This window comes from Macrobrachium rosenbergii, unplaced genomic scaffold, assembly GCF_040412425.1.
Source record: "Macrobrachium rosenbergii isolate ZJJX-2024 unplaced genomic scaffold, ASM4041242v1 171, whole genome shotgun sequence".
In the NCBI taxonomy this organism is placed as follows: Eukaryota; Metazoa; Arthropoda; class Malacostraca; order Decapoda; family Palaemonidae; genus Macrobrachium; species Macrobrachium rosenbergii.
This window is the reverse complement of record NW_027100729.1, coordinates 1425986-1449641: the sequence shown is the minus strand read 5'-3', so window position 1 is coordinate 1449641 and position 23656 is coordinate 1425986. Positions and strand designations below refer to the sequence as shown.

At 44.4% G+C, this 23656-nt stretch overlaps 1 pseudogene; it reads right to left on the bottom strand.

Moving 5' to 3' along the window:
- Positions 1 to 23255, bottom strand: part of LOC136838137 (zinc finger protein 208-like) — a 207667-nt pseudogene extending 184412 nt beyond the window's left edge.
- Positions 23256 to 23656: the final 401 nt, after the last annotated feature.

The following is a 23656-nucleotide window of genomic DNA, read 5'->3' as shown; positions in this document are numbered from 1 at the left end:
CAGAGGTTGATAAGTTTTAAAGTTTTATCTATGCCAAGAGGAAAATGGTCTTCCTATGGTTGTAACTTCCTCTCTAAGAAAAACAACACGTCGGCAATCGGGACTTTAGTAAATAATGAATCGACGTCTAGACTGAGCAGTTTGATGTTGTTTGAGGGATGTTTGAACTATTAAATTTTTTAGTATGAAATCTTCTGCATTAGTTAGCTTAAGAAAAAGGGGATATCATCATCACAAAATCTGACAAAGACGGGAAAATAGTTCTGTTAGACAAGGAGACATACATCAATAAAGTTCAAGAACTTCTAAACGATGCGGAGACCTACGACAAATTAACGAAAGATCCCACAACAAATATTGCTGCTCAGTTTAACAAATCAGTTAGAACCATAGGGGCAATAAAAAGACATAGAATTACTAGAGACATTCAAGGTAATCAACCCCTCTCTCCCCTATTTTTACGGCCTCCCGAAAACACATAAAGATGGGGATTCCTCTACGCCCCATAATATCTAGCAGGGGCTCTTTCATGTACAAATTATCAAAATGGCTCATAGACTTGTTATCACCCTTTCTAGGAACCTTCTCATCCTCCCACGTCAAACATGCAGAAGATTTCATACAAAAATTTAATAGTTTAAACATCCCCTCAAACAACATCAAACTGCTCAGTCTAGACGTGATTCATTATTTACTAAAGTCCCGATTGCCGACGTGTTGTTTTTCTTAGAGAGGAAGTTACAACCATATGAAGACCATTTTCCTCTTTGGCATAGATAAAACTTTAAAACTTATCAACCTCTGTGTAACTAACAACGTGTTTTTCTTTCAATGGTAATTTTTACATACAAAAATTTGGCTGTAGCATGGGAAGTCCCCTATCACCCTTCTAGCAAACTTGTACATGGAATATTTCGAAACAGAACTTTTGTCGTCTATCAAACCCCATAATATGATCTGGCTTAGATACGTAGATGATATCTTTACTTTCTGGGACAATAGCTGGGGACTTTAATGAATTTTTAATAGGCTAAATTCGCTAGTTCCGACCATAAAATTTAAAACAGAATGGGAAAAGGACGGAAAACTGCCGTTTCCTAGATGTACTGATCATAAGAAAACAGAACAGGTATGCATTTACAGTATATAAAAACCCACCTTCGCTGTCTCCTGCATTCATTTCTTAAGCTACCACGACGTCTCCAGAAAATCATGGTAGGGTGCAACCTATTCCTCAGAGGACTTAAGATATGTTCAAATGAGTACCTGGATCAAGAATTTAACACGATCCGCCAACACCTAACGCAACTGCTCTATCCACCACACATTATCGAGAGGGCTATTAATAAAGCAAATAAAATATACTACAGAGGTCCCACTCACAACAGACAAATAGATTTCAACAACAAAATAAAGCTTCCATACGATGAAAACATCCAAAAGGCCACCGAGCAACTCAGTTCTAATAATCCTTTCATTTTCCATTATCCCAAATCCATCGAGTTAAACTCGTTAACGTATACTTAAATAACAAAAGGGAAGAAGCCGGAGTTTACAAGATACCGTGTAGTAATTGTCATGACATCTATGTAGGCGAGACAGGTAGATCGCTCTCACAAAGAATAACAGAGCACAAAAGATCAGTACGTTACGCTTCGGAGAGTTCGGGAATTTTCCTACATATTAGAAATACAGGGCATGTCATTAACTGGAGTGGGGCGGAGTTGGTTTTCAAGAGTAGCTGTCCGTACAAAAGAAAGATGCTGAATCTGCTATCATCAATCAAACCAACAATATGAACCTGTCAGGAGGACATTGGAAATCGGACGCCATTGACACCTTATTCCTCGGACCCCTTTTGAAGAAGATGACCCAAGAAACGCGACCGCCAGATCCATCGCCAAACGGGAGCTAATGAGGCCAAAAACCACTAGGGAATTTGGTCAATCTCCTCCTTCTTAAGAAACGCCACCTCCTTAACATCGGAGGCCTAAGGCCACACCTTCATGTTTTTGTATATATACCATTGTAACTTTCCACCTGTCCATATTCTACCAGTGAACAGGGGCACAGAAACAAGTGCCCGAAATATATGGTTTCAACGTTTAAATAGTGTTTTATGGGCCTTCTTATTTTCATATTACACTGTAGTATTACAGGAAAAGACATTCATATATATATATATATATATATATATATATATATATATATATATATATATATATATATATATATATATATATATATATATATATATATATATATATATATATATATTCATCTACATTAATGTATGGCCATATTCCTTACTTATTTTTCTGGTACTCTTGGTGTCAGTGTTGCTGGATGTCTGAATCGGTCTGACGAGCCGTTCGAACTGTTCTATTTCCCGTTTTCTTTTGTTGCTTAGCAATCAAACACAAATCGTCCCTTGGATGAGACAAAGTCCCTGTCATACCAGCTACTATGATTCCCTTCATCATCAAATTCTGCCTCACGTCTCCCTTAGCGAATTCTTTGTTGTACCTTATCCCGAGAGGGAAGTTGTTGATGGATATGAACAGATTTTAAGAATGGCTTCCGAGAGCCTCTAGGTCAATCTTCATATTGGAAGGACCACTTAAATACAAGCATTGTTAGAAAAACAATTTATTAAATTGTAAACTGTAAATTCAATAACTACATAACTACAGTAATTAGCCTATGGGGGTCAAATTCGTAATGTGACTTACAAAAGAAGAAAAATGAATCGTACAGCCAGTTTCAGTGACTCAGGTCAATGAATCACTGGGAGACAGCTCGCAGTCAATCGGTGACTTTCAAGCATCCTCATGTGCCGATCGAGTCTCTCCTTCCTGAATCTGGAAATGTCGTTCCAGGCTGTTCCTCCAGGAAAATATTTTCCCCACACTCTTAGCAAGCAAATGGCTTCTCCTCAAGATGGATCCTCGTATGGGTCTTCAGATGCGATTTCAGGATGAACGACTTCCCACAGTCATTGCAGGCAAAGGCCCTCTCCCCTGTGTGGGTCACCATGTGGGTCTTAAGACTTGATTTCTGAGAGAATGACTTCCCACAGTCATTGCAGGTGAAGGGCCTCTCCCCCGTGTGGGTTGCCATGTGTTTCTTGAGACTCGATTTCTGGGAGAACGACGTCCCACACTCATTGCACACGAAGAGCCTCTCCCCTGTGTGGATCACCATGTGTTTCTTGAGACTCGATTTCTGGGAGAACGACTTCCCACACTCATTGCACACAAATGGCCTCTCTCCCGTGTGAATCGCCATGTGTTTCTTGAGACTCGATTTCAGGAAGAACGATTTCCCACAGTCGCTGCAAGCGAAGGCCCTCTCCCCTGTGTGGATCACCATGTGGGTCTTAAGATGCGATTGCCAGGAGAATGACTTGCCACAGTCCTTGCAGGTGAAGGCCCCCTTCCCCGTGTGGAATGCCATGTGGGTCTTCAGATGTGATTTTAGGGGGAATGACTTCCCACAGTCCTTACACATGAAGGGCCTCTCCCCTGTGTGGATCGCCATGTGGGTCTTAAGACTTGATTTCTGAGAGAATGACTTCCCACAGTCCTTGCAAGTGAAGGCCCCCTCCCCCGTGTGGAGTGTCATGTGGGTCTTCAGATGTGATTTCTGGGAGAACGACTTCCCACAGTCCTTACACATGAAGGGCCTCTCCCCTGTGTGGATTGCCATGTGGGTCTTGAGAGTTGATTTATGGGAGAACGACTTCCAACAGTTATTGCAGGCAAAGGCCTTCTCCCCCTTGTGGATCAACATGTGGGTCTTCAGATGCGATTTCAGGAGAACGACTTCCCACAGTCCTTGCACACGAAGGGCCTCTCCCCTGTGTGGATCGTCATGTGGGTCTTGAGAGCTGATTTCAGGGAGAACGGCTTCCCACAGTCATTGCAGGCGAATGGCCTCTCCCCTGTGTGGATCGTCATGTGGGTCTTGAGAGCTGATTTATGGGAGAACAACTTCCCACAGTCGTTGCAGGCGAAGGCCTTCTCCCCTCTGTGGATCAACATATGGGTCTTCAGATGTGATTTCTGAGAGAACGGCCTCCCACAGTCCTTGCACACGAAGGGCCTCTCCCCTGTGTGGCTCACCATGTGTTTCTTGAGATTTGACTTCTGGGAGAACGACTTCCCACAGTCATTGCAGGCGAAGGGCCTCTCCCCCGTGTGGATCGCCATGTGGGTCTTGAGAGCTGATTTATGGGAGAACGACTTCCCACAGTTATTGCAGGCAAAGGGCCTCTCCCCCGTGTGGATCGCCATGTGGGCCAATAAGGTCTTCCCCTTGTCGACTTCCTTTCTGACAGGCAGCGAACTGCCCTCGTCTCCGAATGCTGATGTAAAATCCTCACAGTGATACTTCGTGTCACCATCGGACACATAAAACACCTCCACTTCCGTCTTCATTTCCATCTTGATTTCCATCGTTGGATCCACAGAGACAGAGGTACAGCTGGCTGGGGCATCACTGCCCACTAAACCTCCATTTTCATTCTTGACGAGAGATGGGGACACTGCATCCTCTGTCTCGCTCTTCAACTGACATTCCAAGATGCTCATTTTGGCCTTTGGTCCTTCAACATCATTTTTTATGTACCAGATGACCTACTTTTTCACTTTCTTCTATTGTTATTTATTTTTCATTACTTCCTTTTCTCCCTTTCCTCCTTTCAACAATACACAAATCTGATATCTAGAATTTTTTATCTGCTGTTTTAGGAACTTATTCAACACCTCACAGGAACTTGCACTCACATTCATCGCTGGACGCCCATTCATTCCCGAAACCTTGACAGCATAAACCGACGACTTCTTCTTCCAGCACAGAAAGTCTGGAATACGAGAAGGTAAAAGATTATTAGAAATATTTACATAAAACTGAAGCTTTTAATTTATTGTTCATGGCAAACCCATCAATCACATTGAGCCCATATTAAGGTTCTGATTTCCACAGACACTCTGATTCCCAAGTCTTCCAGACGACCAGTTGTCCACACATAAGTGTCTGTAAACCAACAGTTCATCGGAGCTGCTTCGCTCATTCTGTCGTGTCTCACGAGACTCCTCTCCTCTCTGATGGGCTTAAATTATTCTTGCTGTTGTGAAACCTGTATCGTGGATGTTAAGTGACTCTGCAAGCCTCATGTGCTCTCTGAAATAATGTTGTTCCACTAATAATTGTTTGTTTACTAGTGTTTTTCATTCCAAATCCTTGCATATATCCCTCAGGGTACATCTTCACCATTATCATTTTCTTGGTTCCTGTATCATGATTTCTTCGATAACCATTTATGAGTAATTTCTTGTGGTATTCTTTTGACAAAAGACCCAGTAATAGTCCTGGAAGAGAAGATGCCCACAGATCAACGTACAGAGCCAGGAGGAAGTTTACTTGTGACACCTTCCTTAGCTCTGTTAATACTAACCTAAGAGCTGTTGACATCCAAACCTGTGGTGTCAAGTACTAACTTCAAGATAGTGCTGCAGCACTCAACCAAACTCAGTAATATCCTGCAAAAGTCCCTACTGAGGTTCTCCAAAGAGGACAATGAGACAGGTTCGTGACTGACTCTTCTTTATCTTGTTACAAAATCTGGGGAAATCACAAACAAACAGGTCCTGTCCACCCAAGTGCCCAGATGACTCGCCAATACCTTGCTGATTTCAGGGCTAACCCAGATGACTCAATGTCAGGGCTAAGCCAGACAGTCTTTGGATTCAGACCTAAGTCTGACAACCCCTGAAAAGACTCGTGCAGGCTACGAGTCAAACTCCTAAAGGAGAGAGTAATCCCTGTGTGTGTGAGAGAGAGAGAGAGAGAGAGAGAGAGAGAGAGAGAGAGAGAGAGACCATCATAGCTTCTCAGGAGTACAAAAGGGATTTTGACAAAGGAAAAATCTATTTCTGAGGGAGGCCCTGTGTCACCCGGTGAAATATCCATCCAGCACATATTTCTAGGTAAATACTTTGCTAAATATACCAGAGAAAAAGCTATCAGGAATGCTGGGTTACTACCCCAGATCGATCATCTATAATAAAATACGCGTCGGTATAGGTAAGGGTGAGTGATTGTTGTCACTGCCACAGGACCGCACTCTGAAGATATCCCATTGACAAAACCCCCGGAACGTGGGGAGCCGATCCAGCGCCCATACTCACCCGCCCGCCAACCGATGACCCCAGCGCCATCTGAACTCATTCCAGGCTAGCACCCCCCCACAAGCTTGGCATGCCTATTCAGGGAGGGAAACCTAGATCCTAGGTGGGTCACCGGGTGACACAGGGCCTCCCTCAGAAATAGATTTTTCCTTTGTCAAAATCCCTTTTCTGAGCTCGTCCCTGTGTCAGCCGGTGAAATCATAACAGAGAATCATACCAAGTCTTGGTGAAAGTCTAAAATTGATAAAAATTTAGGTGATCATGTATAAAAACACCATTATTAAAAATAATTTTAATTATCCCCAAAATATAATTAAATACTATAGGTATAGCAGAACAACTGAGTTATGACTAGGGATATAATTTATACTATAATAAAGGACATGAGAATCAACTATATACAACATTAATACTATAGTGGCGAGGTACTGACACTAAATAAAAGACAAAACTTATAAGGGTACCTCCGGCCTTAAAACTAAATCACAGTGAGTATAACATATCACATACTTAAAACAAACACCGCAAGATTGTACATTATAATATTAGGAGCCAGGCTGCGAGGCATGTCTGGTCCAGGAGAAAAATGGCAGGGCAAATAAATGAGGCAGGCGGGCGGGGAGGAAAGGATAGGGATTAAGGATTAATTTAAGGTGGAGGGATAATGCTCCTACAGCCACCGTAGGGAATTTCAGAGCTTCTAGTGATTTCAGGTAGTGGCGTTTAAACACTGATGGAGATTTCAACCCGTGTACTTCTTCAATTCAGCGAAATTCATATTGTGAAAATAATTAGTAGAGGTAGCCACCGCTCGGATATCATGAACCTTAGGGACTGAATCCGGGTTAGCTTGTTTAATAAAGTACAGGATTTGTTGTCTTATAGCCTTTAAAGAAAGTGTTCCACCTTTTTCCCTGATAAAAAGAGGACCAGACAAACACTGAGAAGTTCTTTGTAAGTAGGCCCTCAGGGTAGCGACTGGGCATAAGGACAGGTCTTGTGGAAGAGGACAACCTTCCAGGGGACCACCTATCCTGAGGGTCTTCGTTTTTGCTAAGAATCTGTGATCTGGGAAAGCAGAACTTCTCCTGATGGAAGGAAATCTACGTGATTGACACCTCTAGAAAGAGCAGGCAGTTCTGAAATTCTGGCCCCTGAAGCTAGACTAATTAAGAACAAGGTCTTCTTTAACAGATTTAAATAAGAACATTGATCATTATTAATTTCTGAGGCTAATTTTAGAACATCATTAAGGAACCAGGAAACCGTATGAGGACGGGTCACTGGTCGCAAACGGGCGCATGCTCTCGGAATGGATGAAAAGTATGAATCTGTTAAATCAATCTTAAAGCCATGCAAAAACACCTTTTTCAAAGCTGATTTTGCTGTGGTTATGGTGGCCGGGGCCAGACCCTTTTCAAACAGTGACCTGAAGAATGATATTGCCAAATTGGCGGTCATGGTTTGGGCTTCAGATTCCTTTAAAAAGGATGCCAACTTTTTAACTGCTGAGTCATACTGTCTGAGGGTAGAATCTCTTTTGTCTGACTCAAGAAACAGAGTATTAATGGGATCAATATCCGCCCCTCTTTGAGCGGCAAATTTCATAAAGTCCATAAAGCCAGGGCATTCAGAATTTTTGAGGAAGCTGACACAGTCCTTGTTTGCACTATTTGAGTCAGCTGTGGTTTGGGTAATTGATGACATCGTAACTTGAGCTCCAGAAGAAGAGGGAACCAATTGCTCTTCGGCCAGTTGGGGGCTACCAAGGCCACTTGGCCTTCGAATGACCTGAGCTTGTGCAACACCGGCATCAGTAGATTTATTGGCGGAAACAGATAAACTTTCTGCCAATTGTTCCAGTCTAAGGACATTGCATCCGTGGCGTGAGCTTGAGGGTCCAGGTTGGGAGCAACATAACAAGGGAGTTTGTGATTGCTCTCCGTGGCAAACAAGTCCACCTGAAGGCCCGGAACCTGCCGGCGGATCCATTCAAAAGAAGCCTTGTCCAGGGACCATTCTGACTCCAGCGGAGCTCTGGACAGGAGTCTGCAATAACATTCGGACCCCTGCTAGATGGGTAGCTGACAGGTGCCAGCCGTGTTTCTCCGCTAGTGAGAAGATGGCTATCATCACTTGGTTTATCCGGCTTGATTTGGAACCCCCTCTGTTTATGCAATGTACTACTACCGTGCTGTCCAACACCAGCCTGATATGAACCTGGTTGGCGGGGCGAAGTTTTTTCAGGGTTAGAAATACTGCCATCGCTTCCAAGATGTTTATATGGAACTGACGGAACATTGTGGACCATGTACCCTGTACCTTTTCTTTTGGTGAGTATCCTCCCCAGCCGCTTAACAAAGCGTCTGTGTGGATTATTAAGGCTGGAGGGGGAAATTGAAGGGGAACTGACTTTGAGAGACCCTTGACTGTGGACCACGGCCGGAGTCTTTTCCTTAGCACTTGAGGAATCAATGACACTTTGTCCCTGAGTTTGATATTGGCTCGTCTTCGCCACACTCTGTTTATGTCTTTCAGCTTTGTTTTTAGAAGCAGGTCTGTTACAGATGGAAATTGAAGGGAATCCAAGATTCTTTCTTGCGTTCTGCGAGAGGCTTTCCTGTTTTTGAGGAATTGCCTGGTGGCTTTGGCTATCTCCCTTCGTTTGGCTGGTGGAATAGACAGTTTGTGTGAAACTAGGTCCCACTGGATGCCTAGCCACTGAAATCGAGCCTCCGGAGCTAGGAGGGACTTCGCCCTGTTTATCTGAAAGCCTAAGGATTCCAGAAACTCGATCACTATGGCCGTAGCTCTCCGGCACTCCTCGACGTTGGATGCCCAGATTATCCAATCGTCTAGGTATGTGGCTAGCGATATCCCCCGGGACCGCAACTGTTGTACTACCGTTTCCGCCAGCTTCGTAAAGATTCTGGGTGCTATGTTGAGCCAGAATGGCATGACCCGGAACGAGTAAGCCTGTTTCCCCAGTCTGAAACCTAGAAAGGGAGAGAAGTTCCGCGCAATCGGGACGTGATAATATGCGTCTGAAAGCTCTATAGAGGTGGTGACGGCTCCACGAGGAAGTAGAGTCCGTACCTGTGCGATTGTAAGCATGCGAAATTTGTCGCATTGAATATAAAGATTGAGATGAGACAGATCCAGGATTACTCTTTGTTGACTGGAGTTTTTCTTGGGAACACTGAACAGCCTGCCTTGAAATTTCAGGTGTCTCACTTTCTTTATGGCTCTCTTTAGGAGTAATTCCGTCGCAAAGTCCTGCAGAGCTTTGGAAGACGGTTGATGAAATCTGGTCAAAGGTGGAGGTCCTTTGATCCAGCTCCAGCCCAAACCTTTGGAGACTATACTGTGGGCCCATGGACTGAAGGTTCACCGGTCCCTGAACAGATAAAGTCTGCCGCCTACCTGATTGTTCTCACTGGGAGGGAGCAGGCTTGCCTCCTCTACCGCGACCTCCTCTTCCCCGGGAGGGGGTTCGCGAGGCAGCCTTGCCTCTGAAGGAGGCTCTCGCTCTAGTCCCCCTTGCACTCCTATTAAGGCCCCGAAACGACCCCTGGCCCTCATAAGAAGGGTTGAACACCGGAGACGTCACGAAGGAAGGAGCGGCAAGAGAGTGTTGAGCTGGCTGCACCAGCGCGAACTGTTGGGGTTGGGCCTTTGAGGTAGAAGGCTAGCAAACTGTTGAGACAGGTACAGCCTGGACAACAGCCTGCTGGTGTTGTCTCCTGTGCTTCCTGTATCGTTTGCCAGGTCTGCCTTGAGGGCCGCCGGACTCGGGGGTCTTCCGCTTAAAGGCGGGGATACCCCAGCTGGAGCGCAGACTCTGATTTGACCTGGTTGCCTCTGCCAGGACATTATTGACTTCTTCTTCCGGGAAGAGGTTAGCCCCCCAGAAAGAACTTTTCATGAGCTTATTAGGCTCATGTCTGATGGTAGCATCATTGAAGATGAATTTGCGGCAATTCAGTCGTGCTACCATAAAGTCATACAAGTCCGCCTGAAATCCCGCCAATAGGGACTTCGTCAGGACTTGGAAGAGTTGCTCCTCCGCGAACGTCACAGCGGTTGCTTCCGCCAGGCACAGTGAGTTAAGTGATCGGCTCAGCCGACACCTAGCCTCAAACTCTGCTTTGAGGAGAGCCTCTGGCAATTTGGGAAGCTGTTCACTAAAGATGTTGGATGCGCACTCCGGGTCCAGCTTACCCGAAGTAAAGGTGGCCGGGGCGTCTTTCCAGAACTCATCGTCTCCGGGGAAGATCAGCGAGGTGGGATCAGTCTCCCGGAGCTGAGGCAACGGCTTACCCTCCGAGCAAGCCTGGGCCGTCGCGAGGGCTACCTTAGTCATGCAGGGGGTTGGGACCTTATCACCCAACGAGAACATTGTGAAGTTGCCCTTGAAGGGGGTCAACTTTGTGTTCTCCGCCTGCCATTCACTACAGGAGCGCATCAAGGCGGACTGCGCCTGGTCCCTCGGGAAGATTACTGTCTCCTTTGGGACCTTATCCGATCTCACCCAAGCTTCCTCCGTCAGTCTGGCGAAACCTGGGTAGGGGGGCAGCAGATCAGGAGGAAAGAATTCTAACACCTCGAGTCTGCGCGTGCCTAGACCCTCGATGGTAAGGGTATCTTCATGCCGGGGAGCATGAAGGGCAAAACGCCATGGATTCCCCTTGTCGAATGAAGGGAGGGCGGAGGCGTCTGGAACGGGATAATGTACTGCGGACCCGCCGGAGCGCATGAACCCGGAGAGCATGGTCTCCTGGCTCTGCAGCCTCTCCGTAAGCTTACTCAGCTTAGCATCTACCTCTGAAGAAAATTTTTGCAGGAGCATCCCTGCAAAAGCCTCCGGGTCAAAGGTAGGCAGGTGAGGAGGGCTAGCCTTAGCTGCCCTCGAACTCGCACTCTTAGCAGAGACAGTGGCCTTGCCTGTGGAAGCCGCCGGACTATCATCCCGTGGCTTCACCGGAGGGAAGGGGGATGCTTTGCGGGAAGACGCGGACTTATAGCCCTTCGCCTTCCAAGTCTTCTTCAATTTGGGGACAGTGGATTGGGCACCGTCCCTCAAAAGAGAAGACTTATGAAAACCCTGAAAAGAAGCGGTGGAAGAAGGAGAATCAAAAAGGGAGCCCGCCCCCACTGCCTCACTTACCTCCCCACCTACCTCCTGGTCCTGTTCCGTATTCATAGGTTCCAGGTCGAGATCTATGGCCGCTACTTCCTCCGACACCTCGGCGTAGAGGCTTTCGTCCTGGAGAGGCTGAGTTTCTACCCGGATCTGCTCGATAATGGGAGCAGCAACTACCACAGGGACAGCCGCTGAGATCCGGGTGCCGGGGTAGAGCAAGTTCGGATGTTCTCGTCCAGAACATATGGTTTCCCCGACGGAACATTCCTTCCAAACCCCAGCCACCCAGGCTTGAAGAGAACCCAAGGCGTCATTCCGGGAGGTTTCGTCGGCCTGGAAGAGGGGAGGGACTTAACCGAGTTCTTGGTGAGAAATATATAATTCATATATTAAGCCCATAACGTAAATAAAACAAGTGAGGATACCAGGAAACTAAAGGCAGTAACTATAAGCTTACTGACTTGTCCTGGACACGCTTGTAAAGAGCAAAGCAGACCTCACAACCATCCGGGTGCCACACGACTAGGTCATCCAACCGGACTGCACAGCCCACATGAGATCGACAGACGACATGCCCATAGGGCTGGTGCAGTACCGCAGAGCACCCGGGCTCCTCACAATGAACCGTCTGTAAGTATAACAGTATATGAACCTACTAATTTAAAGGACTTCAAACTATAGTAGGTATTGGAGTATATTAAAATAATTTATACCGGACCTGCCGGAGCATTCCGGCGGTGCGATAAATTAGAGCAAAACATAACCACACTAGATCAAAGAGCGCGGAGATAGTACGGCGGAGTAGGACCTAAATCTAGGATCATGCAACTCATAATAGTAATTTTACTTAAGAATAGATACTGCGGAGCCCGGCAGCAGGCCTTAGTTTATACCGGGTCCACGAAGCATTCCGGTGGGGTATAAAACTAGAGCAAAACATGATATATGCATAAATTATAACGGCACTAAGTAACTGGTTAACGATATAGGATAACAATACACTGAAGGTCGCTGTGTTCCGGCGCAGACCCCTCCGGGATCCCGTACCTCTGACACTTGGTTACAGCGGGGAAGGCGGGGTAAATCATTACCATTAGTCATTACACAGCTAGAGAGCTAGATGTGACTAAAGCCAACCCTCGGAAGACCAAAAGCACCGGAGGCAACGGGAGGGCCGGGGACGGTGGAACGAAATTAGCGAGCAAGTATTTGAACCCTGAAAGTGATCAGAGTTCAGCTCGATCCATAGGAGAGCGAACCAACGAAACACTAGCCTAGCGGATGACACTAGGACGGGGCCCAGGAGGGTGGGTGACTCTCAACTGGGAACCCGACCAGTCCCCCTCCGTGTGACAATCGGAGAGACCGACATTCCGCACGTGAGGAGATGACATACCACTGGCAAGACAGGGGAGGGGGAGGTTTGTACAGTACTTGGAAAGTGGGACCGAGTTTTGTTTTTAACAGGATGGGGGATACCCCCACACACTGACTGTAACTCCCTGCGGGGCGCCGAAACAAACGTATCGACTACCTATTCGTAGGGAGACTCATGACACTCGGCAAGTACTAGGGAAGGATAGGGTAACAGCATTAATCTAAAGTTATCACCAAACTCTCACCCTCCTCATGAAGGCGCAGCCCTGAACAATCGGGGAGGAGAGAAGGAAGAAGGAGAGGGGTTGAAAGGAGAGAAATTCCTGTAACGTAGTCAACCAGCAACCGACCCATAGGGTAGGAGGGCAATGCTCAAAGAAGATACCCCACATTGTTTGTCTTCTCTCTCTCCCTCATCAGAGGGAGGAGGGGACAGGGGTTTCAGATACTCCAGCAAACCCAAAACAAGCGGTAAGGCGGATGGAACAACAAACAGGAACTCCCTCGACCAGCCTACCCCTCCCTCCCCCGCTCAAGCGACATAGTCGGGAGAGATGGGAGCTAAGACAATGCGAAACCTAACCTGAATGGCCTAACCCACCGATTGGAACGAGAGGGTTAGGCTAGGATCCCCATTTCTAATAAAATATCATTAAAATTAACCAGTATACATATAAGTACCCGTAATATGAATAAATATACAAAATTAAAAGAACTTGTGCTAAGCGTATAGCCTAACTGAGCAAGGCGAACAGGAAGTAGGCAGCCATTAGACTGCACCTGACGCCGAGCTTGGATCATAATAAAGCTAAATTATTCATGACATCCAATACACCATAGGTCAGAAGCTGACAAAAGATAGCACCACCCTGGAGAGGGAATCTACTCGAACGAGAGCCTGGTATACGCTATGAATTAACTATAAGAACCAAAATAAGAGGAGGAGGCCTCCGTAAGGAACAACGCTAATCAAGGTACCAGGACCTGCTCGACATAGAAAAACGTCTCCAAAGGAACTTCTTGAAGGGGAATTATAAAACCTGAATGAAAATGTAAGCGACCGAAAGAAACCCTTGCAGAAACCAACTGCAAGAGTGTACTTCAAGGTCATCATGGCTAAGGCGGCGAACACCAGGGAGCGTCCGATATATGACCCTGTAAATATTAATTTACGGGCCTATAAGAGCCTCACAAGTAGTAAAAACCCCACAAGAAGATGGTACTTAACTTAGATACGGTGAAGTTACTTGATGCCATGATGAATATAATCCAAAATTTTCCAAAGAGGAAGCAGCACAAAAAAAGCTTTAAACACAAGCACGTGCTAGAATGGAATGAGTTCAGATGGCGCTGGGGTCGTCGGTTGGCAGGCGGGTGAGTATGGGCGCTGGATTGGCTCCCCACGTTCCGGGGTTTTGTCATTGGGATATCTTCAGAGTGCGGTCCTGTGGCAGTGACAACAATCACTCACCCTTACCTATACCGACGTCTATTTTATTATAGATGATCGATCTGGGGGTAGTAACCCCAGCATTCCTGATAGCTTTTTTCTCTGGTATATTTAGCAAAGTATTTACCTAGAAATATGTGCTGGATGGATATTTCACCGGCTGACACAGGGATGAGCTCAGAAAAGCTCTCCCTCGAAAAGCAAAGATCCAGTCCTAGCATCAAACCCTGGTTGAAGGTTGACCAAGCCTTTCCAAAACCCCAGGGCAGAGAGAAGCTTTATGGCAATGGTAGGTGAGCAAAACACCACTACCTGCTGACCAAAAGCTCTGACCAGAGATAAACCTCATCTCCACATCAATGACTGGAGACGATTCTAGTCTTGTAGATCTGCTCAAGGAGCGGAAGTATCTGAGGACTCCAATGGTGAGTGGGGAAAGAATTCTCTCACCAGGAGAAAGGCTGGAAAACATCCAGGCGTGAAGTGCCAGAACTCTCAATGGTAGGAGATACCAGATTGAGCGGATGAATCTGAGGTTAACTAGAGACGAATATCTCTTTAGGACCTCAAACCATAGTGGTAGCAGGTCTGGAAATTACCTGGCACAGACACATGGGGAGTCCAAGACTTCACCAGGGAAACAGGAGAGAGCAACCTGCTGCCGACTCTGCACTGAAAAGGCAAAATGGCGATAAAGACGTACGGTTCAAAGTTGCCTTCCAGGAGAACCTTTTCTCTGAGCTTAAACAGAAGCAAGCATGGAGAAGAATTAGCCCCAGAGCTACCAGCTGTGCCAAATGGTAGCCAGGCATAAGCTCAGAACCTGGAGTCTTGGCAACTTCTTTGTAACACAGGTGATAAGGAACCAATGTCGCTGTTGCCTGCATCCAGTTGTAGAGCTGGTGTTGAAAGGATCTAGCCCTCACCTCTAAAGAGAGACTCGCCACACTCAGCAATGCCCAGAAGTGTCTCCTACCCCTCACTGGATGCATCTGACCATCAAAGCATCCCTGGGGAAACTAGCTGGCATTCCCATGTCATAGTCTCAGTCACCTGAAGACACAACTTCATGAGACTAAGTCATGAGAGGAGGAGGAGGAAGGAGGTTCTCAGAACCCTCCTCTACAAGGAACTAAAGAATGGTGACAACCTTAAGCAAGTGGCACCTGAATCAAAGGAACTTGCGTGCACCCTCCCTAAGCATCCTTAGAAAAGACTCATTGCTACCATAAACCTTGGTTGTGCAAGAGGGTAAGCGTCAAAAGCAGGTTGTTCTATAGCCTACACTGCAACAAGTTTGCCACAAAAAATCAGTCTCTAAAAACGTCCAGTGTACCCCTTACAAAAGAGTATCAGTTGCAACCAATATAGACTCTTCTTTAGGCCTTGAGGACGGTGATTGAAAATCCCAACAAAAGACCTTCTTCTCAGAGAGCAAAGCTGAGCACTGGCCAGCCCCAGAGTGACAGTTGCACCAATGTGGAAAACCGAGGGCTACGTGAGGCAATCAGTCCTCTTCCTCAGAAAAGGATCAAATGCTGGAAGCCTATCACATCTTCCTGCAGTGAAAGTCAAACGTAGTAGTCCTCTTCTCCTTCCCTTGAAAGTATCAAAAGAGGAAGATAAGAAGCGATGGAGAACTCCACAAAAACCTTCACTATTTAACAACCCAATCCAAAGATGGGAGGCATTGATAGTGTCGAGCTGTAAGCCGGGTTGTGCTAACCCACTCTAACAGCCCCAAGATCCGGGGACAGACAGATTGAAGTCTCACCCAGTAACTATGGCCATCCTGCCATGGAAGAACCAGGAACACCAGCTCATGGCTTCCCAAAAACTCAATTAAAAGCCATTAAGGAATAAATAAGCAGCGCAAAAAGGCTGCGCAAACTCTTCCCTGTGCGATCCCAAAAGACCACTGGAGAGGAGCCGAAGTGTTTCCCTATCACCCCGGTTGCCCGACCAAGGAAAGAGAGGAGAACACTCGTGGATCATCAGCAAACCTAACCCGACCTCTAAGCTGGGTAATGAAAGCCAACAGTCCGTGAGAATGAGTCATGCAAAACCCCTCTCAGTGTGATTCCAAAGGACTGCGTTGAGATGGGGAGAAGCGATCACCTGTGTCTATGGTCACCCAACCATAGAAAAGTAGGAAGAACACTACAAACTTCTTGTGGGAAATTTTATATCACTCAGTGGGAAGATCGAAGGAATGTACACTATAAATGACAGGAGTAATTCCTTCCACTGAATGTTCTCTCAAAAAGGTAAAAAGTAAAGGACGGGCTGTTAAACGCATAATTCTTCCATGCACGTAACGTCTTTTCAGACTTGTGCCAGAAAGTCCAAAGGATTAATAAACTGCTCTGTAAATCTAAGTAAATAAATTCAGGCAAAAGTAAATTTTATTTAAGTTCAATAACCCAAAAAGGGACTCAGAGTAAATTAAAACTAAGGCCATAAGAATTCCAGGCAAGTTCACTTAGGCCAAGGAATTCAAGTAAGTTTCAACCAGGTTATGGCAAATTGAGTACCAAAATTAATGGTAAATATGTTCAGTCTAAGCTTATGCACAGTTAATTCACATAAGCTCCAATATTATAACAGACTAATTAAGTAAACACCTTTAGAAGTAAATAAAATACAGAGAACGGTTAGTTACGCCTTTAAAAGAGAACGGTTAGTTATGCCTTTAAAACAAGTGTAAAACGTTAAATGACGAAAATGCTTCCTATCGAAACTGTGAAGTGAAGTCGAGCTGCCTGACTGAGACGATGGTGACCCAATCTAGGAATCGTATATCACCCTGCAATAAAGTTAGCATAGTTTAAACATGCTCATCTTAATTTACGCCTAAACTGAAACAAATCCTATCTGTTAGGTTAGTAAAACCAATGACCTCGGTTATGTTCCTGGAAATAAATTTGTGCGCTGATAAAACTCATGCCACTGACTAACGTGTGTTCCAACGACAAGGGGCAGAAGGTCACTTCAACTCTTAGGTTGTATCCCAACAGATAAGGATCTGGAAAGGATATGGGGGTTAGGATAGGTAAAACAAGGGAAAGGAGGGCATACGAACCAAATCTCTTGCATGTTATCAAGTTTATAACACTACACTGAACAAATTATATTTGGAAGTTGAAGTTCAAGACCGTCTACCACACTGCCTGAATTTACAGTAGCGCCAAAATCATGCTGTTGGCCTAGACCCGTGAAAAAATTTTGCCAGGTAAACGGTTCTTATCACTCACTAAATTCATTTCTTTACTGATTTGAAATCCTCCTGCCCACCATAAAGGCAAAGGCACACAAAAAGAAGCTTACTAAGCTTTCTCAACTCACAGCTGAGTCCGAGCAGAGGTGAGGCTCAAAAAGCACAACGCAGATGAAGGCAATGAAGGAAAGGAGAATATCTCTACCTCCTTCCACCACTGCTGAAACTCACCTCGTCTGCAGCAGCAGTCGAAAATCACAAAGACCAAGTCGCAGAAATCAAAGGAATGAGGCTACTAGCCTATTCCAATGAATACAAAGGATGGCTGTGACAGCAGGATTACCTCAACTAAGGCAGTCCTACTGTCAAGGAACCTCCATGTGGTTAAATCTACCACCCCTGAAAGGTCACTTTATTAGCAAGTACATCGGAGAATGAAACAGCTGTTGCGTAACTACCAGACATTGTTACATGTCCCACGAAAACAGCATTCGTAGAGACAAGGAATACACAAACTTAATTCCTTGCAAAAAGGCTTCTTTGACTGATGGGTTTGGGAAATCAATACAAACACATTCCCCGGGTTACGTCACACTCAGGTTACGTCGTTCCAAGTTTACGTCACTTTTCAAATAAATTCATAAAGAAATTGGTTCTGGGTTACAGCGGAAACTCCCGAGGTTATGTCATCGTCTTAAGCCGCAATGGGAGTGTAAAAGTATATGTACAGCTACAATATAAGGGACAGTAAAAGTACATAAAAACAGCTGCAATATAAGGTCAAAATTTGGAGGTTTTCCGATGCACACCACATCAGAATGCAAGCAAAAAAAACCTGTACAGTACACCCAGAGGATTAAAGGTAAGGCTTTCATCACTTTATTTCTCATTTGTATAAATTTCCCTTGCGACCTTCTGAGCTACGTCGTTTTCCAGGCTACAGCAAGGCGTCAGAACAGAACCCCCGATGTAACCTGTGTACTTCCTGTACTCAAGTTTCATCAATGAAAGTTCAAACAGCAAAAGTCGGGCAGAGAGTCATGAGAGACATCTGGAGTTGACAGCGGCTGGAAGCAAAGTGGAGTGGAGACTGACAAGTGGGGAGGGGGGGCTTCCCCCACCTGTCAGTATTTGACTACCTTGTTGATAAGTTTCAATAGCTGTTCCAGCTCGCGTTGCAGGCTAAAATTCCCATGTAAAGAACGAAGGTTTGTACTTGTGTAGGAACAAATTACAATTCATTCCCAGCTTTAAAGCCAGTTTGGAAATATGTACAGTACTCCAACCAAAGGTGTTGAGGAAGTTGAGCACCTCTACATAATCAATCCGAATCAAGCAGGGATTTTGTATAGGTTTCCCTTTGGGCGAGCAACTGCTTCCCTTGGTGCTTTAAACCTTTCTGCTTAGAACCCATGTGGCTGTCGCTCTTGCTTTAGCCACAAGCAAATGACAAACAGTGGCGCAGGGAAATATCCTTCCCTGTTGATGGTCACTAGCAACAGCAGTCTACCAGCATCTGCAGAGTCTAGACAACAAATCTGTTCTTTAACATAGAAAAGAATGCTTCCATATACACAAGAGATCATATGGGAACAGTTCTTCCAATTCCTGTATATGATTATTCATATTTTCTAATTTATATATTTTTTTAGCAAAGCACGGTATGCCTATATCCTTCATCTGGTCGTCCCTTGATTTTGATTATTTCAAGTTCTTTGCACCATTTCCTTGAGAAATGTTCTTCCAGCACAGGAATCTGAAACTTCTCTCACACTGACAAGTCCTTCCCTTTCCCTACATACACCATCATCAACTCTTCTCGTTTATAGTTTGTAGTTTATAGTTTGTAGTTTGTAGTCTCATGCCCTCGATTGTCGCCTCCAGGTTGGTGACAAAAGTGGGTGTGCCTCAGGCCAAAGGGATGCTGCAAACAACCTTTTAGTTATGCTGACAGTGCACCACGTGAGAGGCACTTTCTTTTTCAAGTAATAAATTTGCATTGAAGCAAAAATTAACAAAAAGGCATAAAAATCAAAGATTATGGAGATACAGTTTATACAAATGAAAAAAATATGAAAAGTATTAAAAATATCTGTCACTTTTTGCCACAAATGCATTAACAAACATATAATGTACAAGAGAAACAACACACAAAGGAAAAAATGATCAGTGTCCACTTGGCTAAACATATGCAACTTCTTTTACCCACAATTCCCTCGTAACTTCTCAGTTTCTTCACATTTTGGAAACACTTGTCACCACAAAGAGGAAATGATCATTACCTCATTACGTACCCGGACCTGAGATCAAATCTCAGCCGGGCATCAGAACCTCTTCATATCTTTCTGCCTTGACTTGGATCTCGGCTTCACGGGGACAAGAGTTTCCAAAATGTGAAGAAATTGAGAAGTTAAGAAAGGGTATTGTGGTTAATTTAAGTCACGTACGTATATGGTCAAGAGTATGATCTCTTCCTCTACGTCACTTCATAGTTTACGAACATAAAATTGTTTCAACACTCACCCAACAAGTAACATGACAGCAGAAATCTCATGGCATGTGTCCTGTAGATGTCAACGCATCCTACATTGGCAGCAGGTGACTCCAAATCACTTCCAAAGGATCTACGACAACTTGCAACTGCACCTAGGAACACTTACCAAGCACACACCTATAAAAGAAACAGGAAACGCTACACATCAAAATTTGCAAATTGAAGATACTTTGTATTTCTTCTAGATATACAAACCCAAAGTCTTTTATAGAAAAGGAATACATACAGAATTTATGCCAAAGGCCAAGTGCTGGGACCTATGAGAGCAGAAAGGTTTGAAAGGTGTAAGAGAAGGAGGAAAAACCTTTTACCACTGCATTACGGAAGGACTGTCAAAGAGGGCTGAGAAAAGTAAGATGGAAGAAAGAGAATATGAACGGAGGTGTTGCACAGTGAAAGGAATGGAAGGGGTTGCAGCTGGGGCCAAAGGGACGTTGCAAAGAACCCTATAGAATAATGCCTACAGTTCACCACGTGAGGTGCACTGACGGCACTTCCCCCTATGGAGAATACCCTTTTGCGAGGGCCAAGTCTCGACAGTGATCATCCTTCCGTCAAGAGTAGGTGCGAGGGTTCCTTACAGGTTCCCACCCCAAATTGAGCCCAAATTCATGGCTGTGGGGTCATCCACTTGCCCCATCTACCACCTTGTTACAATGCCACATCCCTCGCCTAGTTCTTGCTTCAAGCAAGAGTAGGACGCTCCGTTTGACCTACCCTGGTATCCGGACAATTTTTCAAAACTTAATTGTTTATTGTTTAAAAACAATTGTTCGAATCAACAGTTGTTTGAAATAATAATTATTCGAACTAGCTTACATAATCATTTTTCACTATGAGAACGAAAAAATTAATTAGTATCAGACTGTACGGCATAGAAAATGTTGCGTATACATATATGACGCAGTCCTGGCGAGATCATTCGAGAAATCTATTGTCTCTAGTATATATGCGTTTTTGTACAGAAAAGCTCTGTGGGACGCCACGTCCAGTACCAGCCCCTTGGGGATGAATGTAAAAGCATGAAAGAAAGATGGCAAATTTCTCACATTATTTTGGAAAAATTTTCAAGTCACCTAATTCATACTGCATCATAAAATACACCATTTTCTATACTGTCCAGTCATAAAAATATATGGCGAAACTTCAGAACAGCTCTGCTCGTACTATTATCTTGGAAATTGATTTTTCATATACTTTTAGTGTTGCTGATGAAGGAGGTGGTGGTGTTTATTGTCGGTCAGTTATTATTAACCTTATATTTCTACCCAACATGGCTGGGGACCCTTTGGGAATGCAGGGTTTTGGGTGGGAGAAATCGTTGGGAGAAAAACCAGACTGCCACGTTGTTGTTATGGAATGGTTCCGCATAAGCGCATATCATCAGGGAGCCATATGTTCAAGAGGGGATTGGCTAAGGAAACCTGTTATAAAATGAACTACACTAATCTAACCTAACCTAGCAGGCCATGTTTCTTAGCTGGGGAGCTCTGCCCCTGGACCCCCAGGTGAAGGAAACTCCACTTTTTACCAAAAGTTCCCCAACAACACATGCATGGTAGCATTCCAGGATGGCCAGCACACAATAACATATCAGTTCTGAGGTTGATTATGGGTTAATTACAGTCAACTGCCAAAAAGTAACAGTCAATTCTTGACAAGAAACCAAAATACAATAGAAAAAGTCAATTTCCGAGGTAATACCAGATGCAGAGCTGTTCCACAGTTCTACCAGGTATATTAATAAATAACTAGGACATCCTCAGAATAAAATCACCAAATAAATTAACACAGCCTGACCAAGGCTAACCCTCCCTTGACCTGACCTCACCTGAATTAGCCACATTCAGGTTTTTCAATATTTGTGGCCATTTCCAAGGTCATTTAACCTCTACCCCACACCCACAAAAGTCTTCCTTCATCCCAGACCAACTTAATTATATGCAGGGAGTGACTGACTGCACTGGGTTAGGGGGACCCCCTCCTCCTCCTCCTCCCTAGTCACAAATAGCCTAAAGTAATATATATGCAGTAGAACCCCAGGCCTCGACCACATCAGAACTCAACATGATTGAATTTCGATGTGAATTTTCGAGTAAATTTTGCATCGGAGCTTGAAAAACAAACCGGAATCTCACCCGATGAATCATACGATGTTTGTGGACAAAAGTGTTTCCGTCAGCCACCACTTGTTGGTGTTGTTCCCACGCATCGTTTAAAGCAAGCTTTATTGAAAGATACTTTAATAAAGAGCTTTTATTTACACAATGCAAGTAGAGTGTATGAAATTTACCATAAATTAATACTGAACTTAAACAACGTTTATGTATTACCGAGACAGGCCACCAGGATGGCGCTCTGGTTTGTTTACAAGCTGCCAACGTCACTTAAGCAATTTTTCTCAAGTTTGTGATAACACATAATTTGGCTTATTTTCAATATTTTATTAATCTACTGTAACAATCAGGCTTGTTTTAAGGTGTTTTCTTTTACCAGCAACAGTTTTTGTGCCTACCCCTTACAGTACATACTGGTACCTAGCCTAGCCTAGGCTATGGCGCTCGGTCAACCATTGGTAATTGGACGTGGGCCAGATTTTTGATGCAGTGGACATTTAAAAATGAAAAGTCTTCAACTCAGAACTTAACTGTAATTTACGAGTAATGTTTTGTTTACAAAGGCAAGTTAGTAATGACTGGTGGTCAAGAAAGGATTATTCCATTTTCAGTTATTTCTTATGACCTGACCTGACCTGACCTGACCTGACCTGACCCAACATAACCTAATCTGACATTACCCAACATAACCTAATCTGACATTACCTAACATAACCTAACCTGACCTGACCCAACCGGACCTAAACTAACCTAACTTGACCCAACCAGATTTAGGGAGCCGTGTTCTCAACTGGCCGGGGGAGCTGGACCCCAACCCCACGGGGAGGAGTGGACCTGTAGGGCACCCCTCAAGGGTAGTAAGAGGTCCAAACCACCACCATTCATCTCGGAACGACACTAGACTCGAAGAGAGAGAGAGAGAGAGAGAGAGAGAGAGAGAGAGAGAGAGAGAGAGAGAGAGAGACCTCACCCAAAACGAGGTACATTAATAAGGTTGTCAGTCATCTTAATGATTCAATATATATATAAATAATAATCGACGTCATAAGACGGCCGCTGCAGAAGAGGAAGAAAATAATAAAAATATGAAAATAAACGAAAATCACCTTAAATTTTGTATCTCCGTTGATATAAATCACAAAAATTAAACAAAATTAAATAAAAAATTGATGAAACAATAAAAGGGTCTCGAGTTATTTATACTTGAGTGAAGATTGTTTATACTATTGTAGTAGTAATTGAGGGACTCATTCTTGTAGCGGCTTTCCTATGGGCTCTGTTTCTCTTTTAAATGGCTTATGTAAGCCTTTTTCTTTATTATATCATATTCTTTAATAGATAATTTCATATTTTATATTTAAAATCTATCAATATCTATTAAGTGTGAGATTTAGCCACTAATATTTTCATTTTAATCCCGATGTGACCGCATTTCTCATGGGTTAGTAAGTGCTCTAGATTTCAGGTATTTCTTTTCTGAATATTCAGTTCCTTTTCTCATTCTCTCCTTCTTCTGCTATTTAGATCTAAAGTCTTCTAAGGGGATCTTGCTGTCTGGCGCAGTTACAGCGAGTTTCTTTTCTTACAGATTGGATTAGAATATAGAA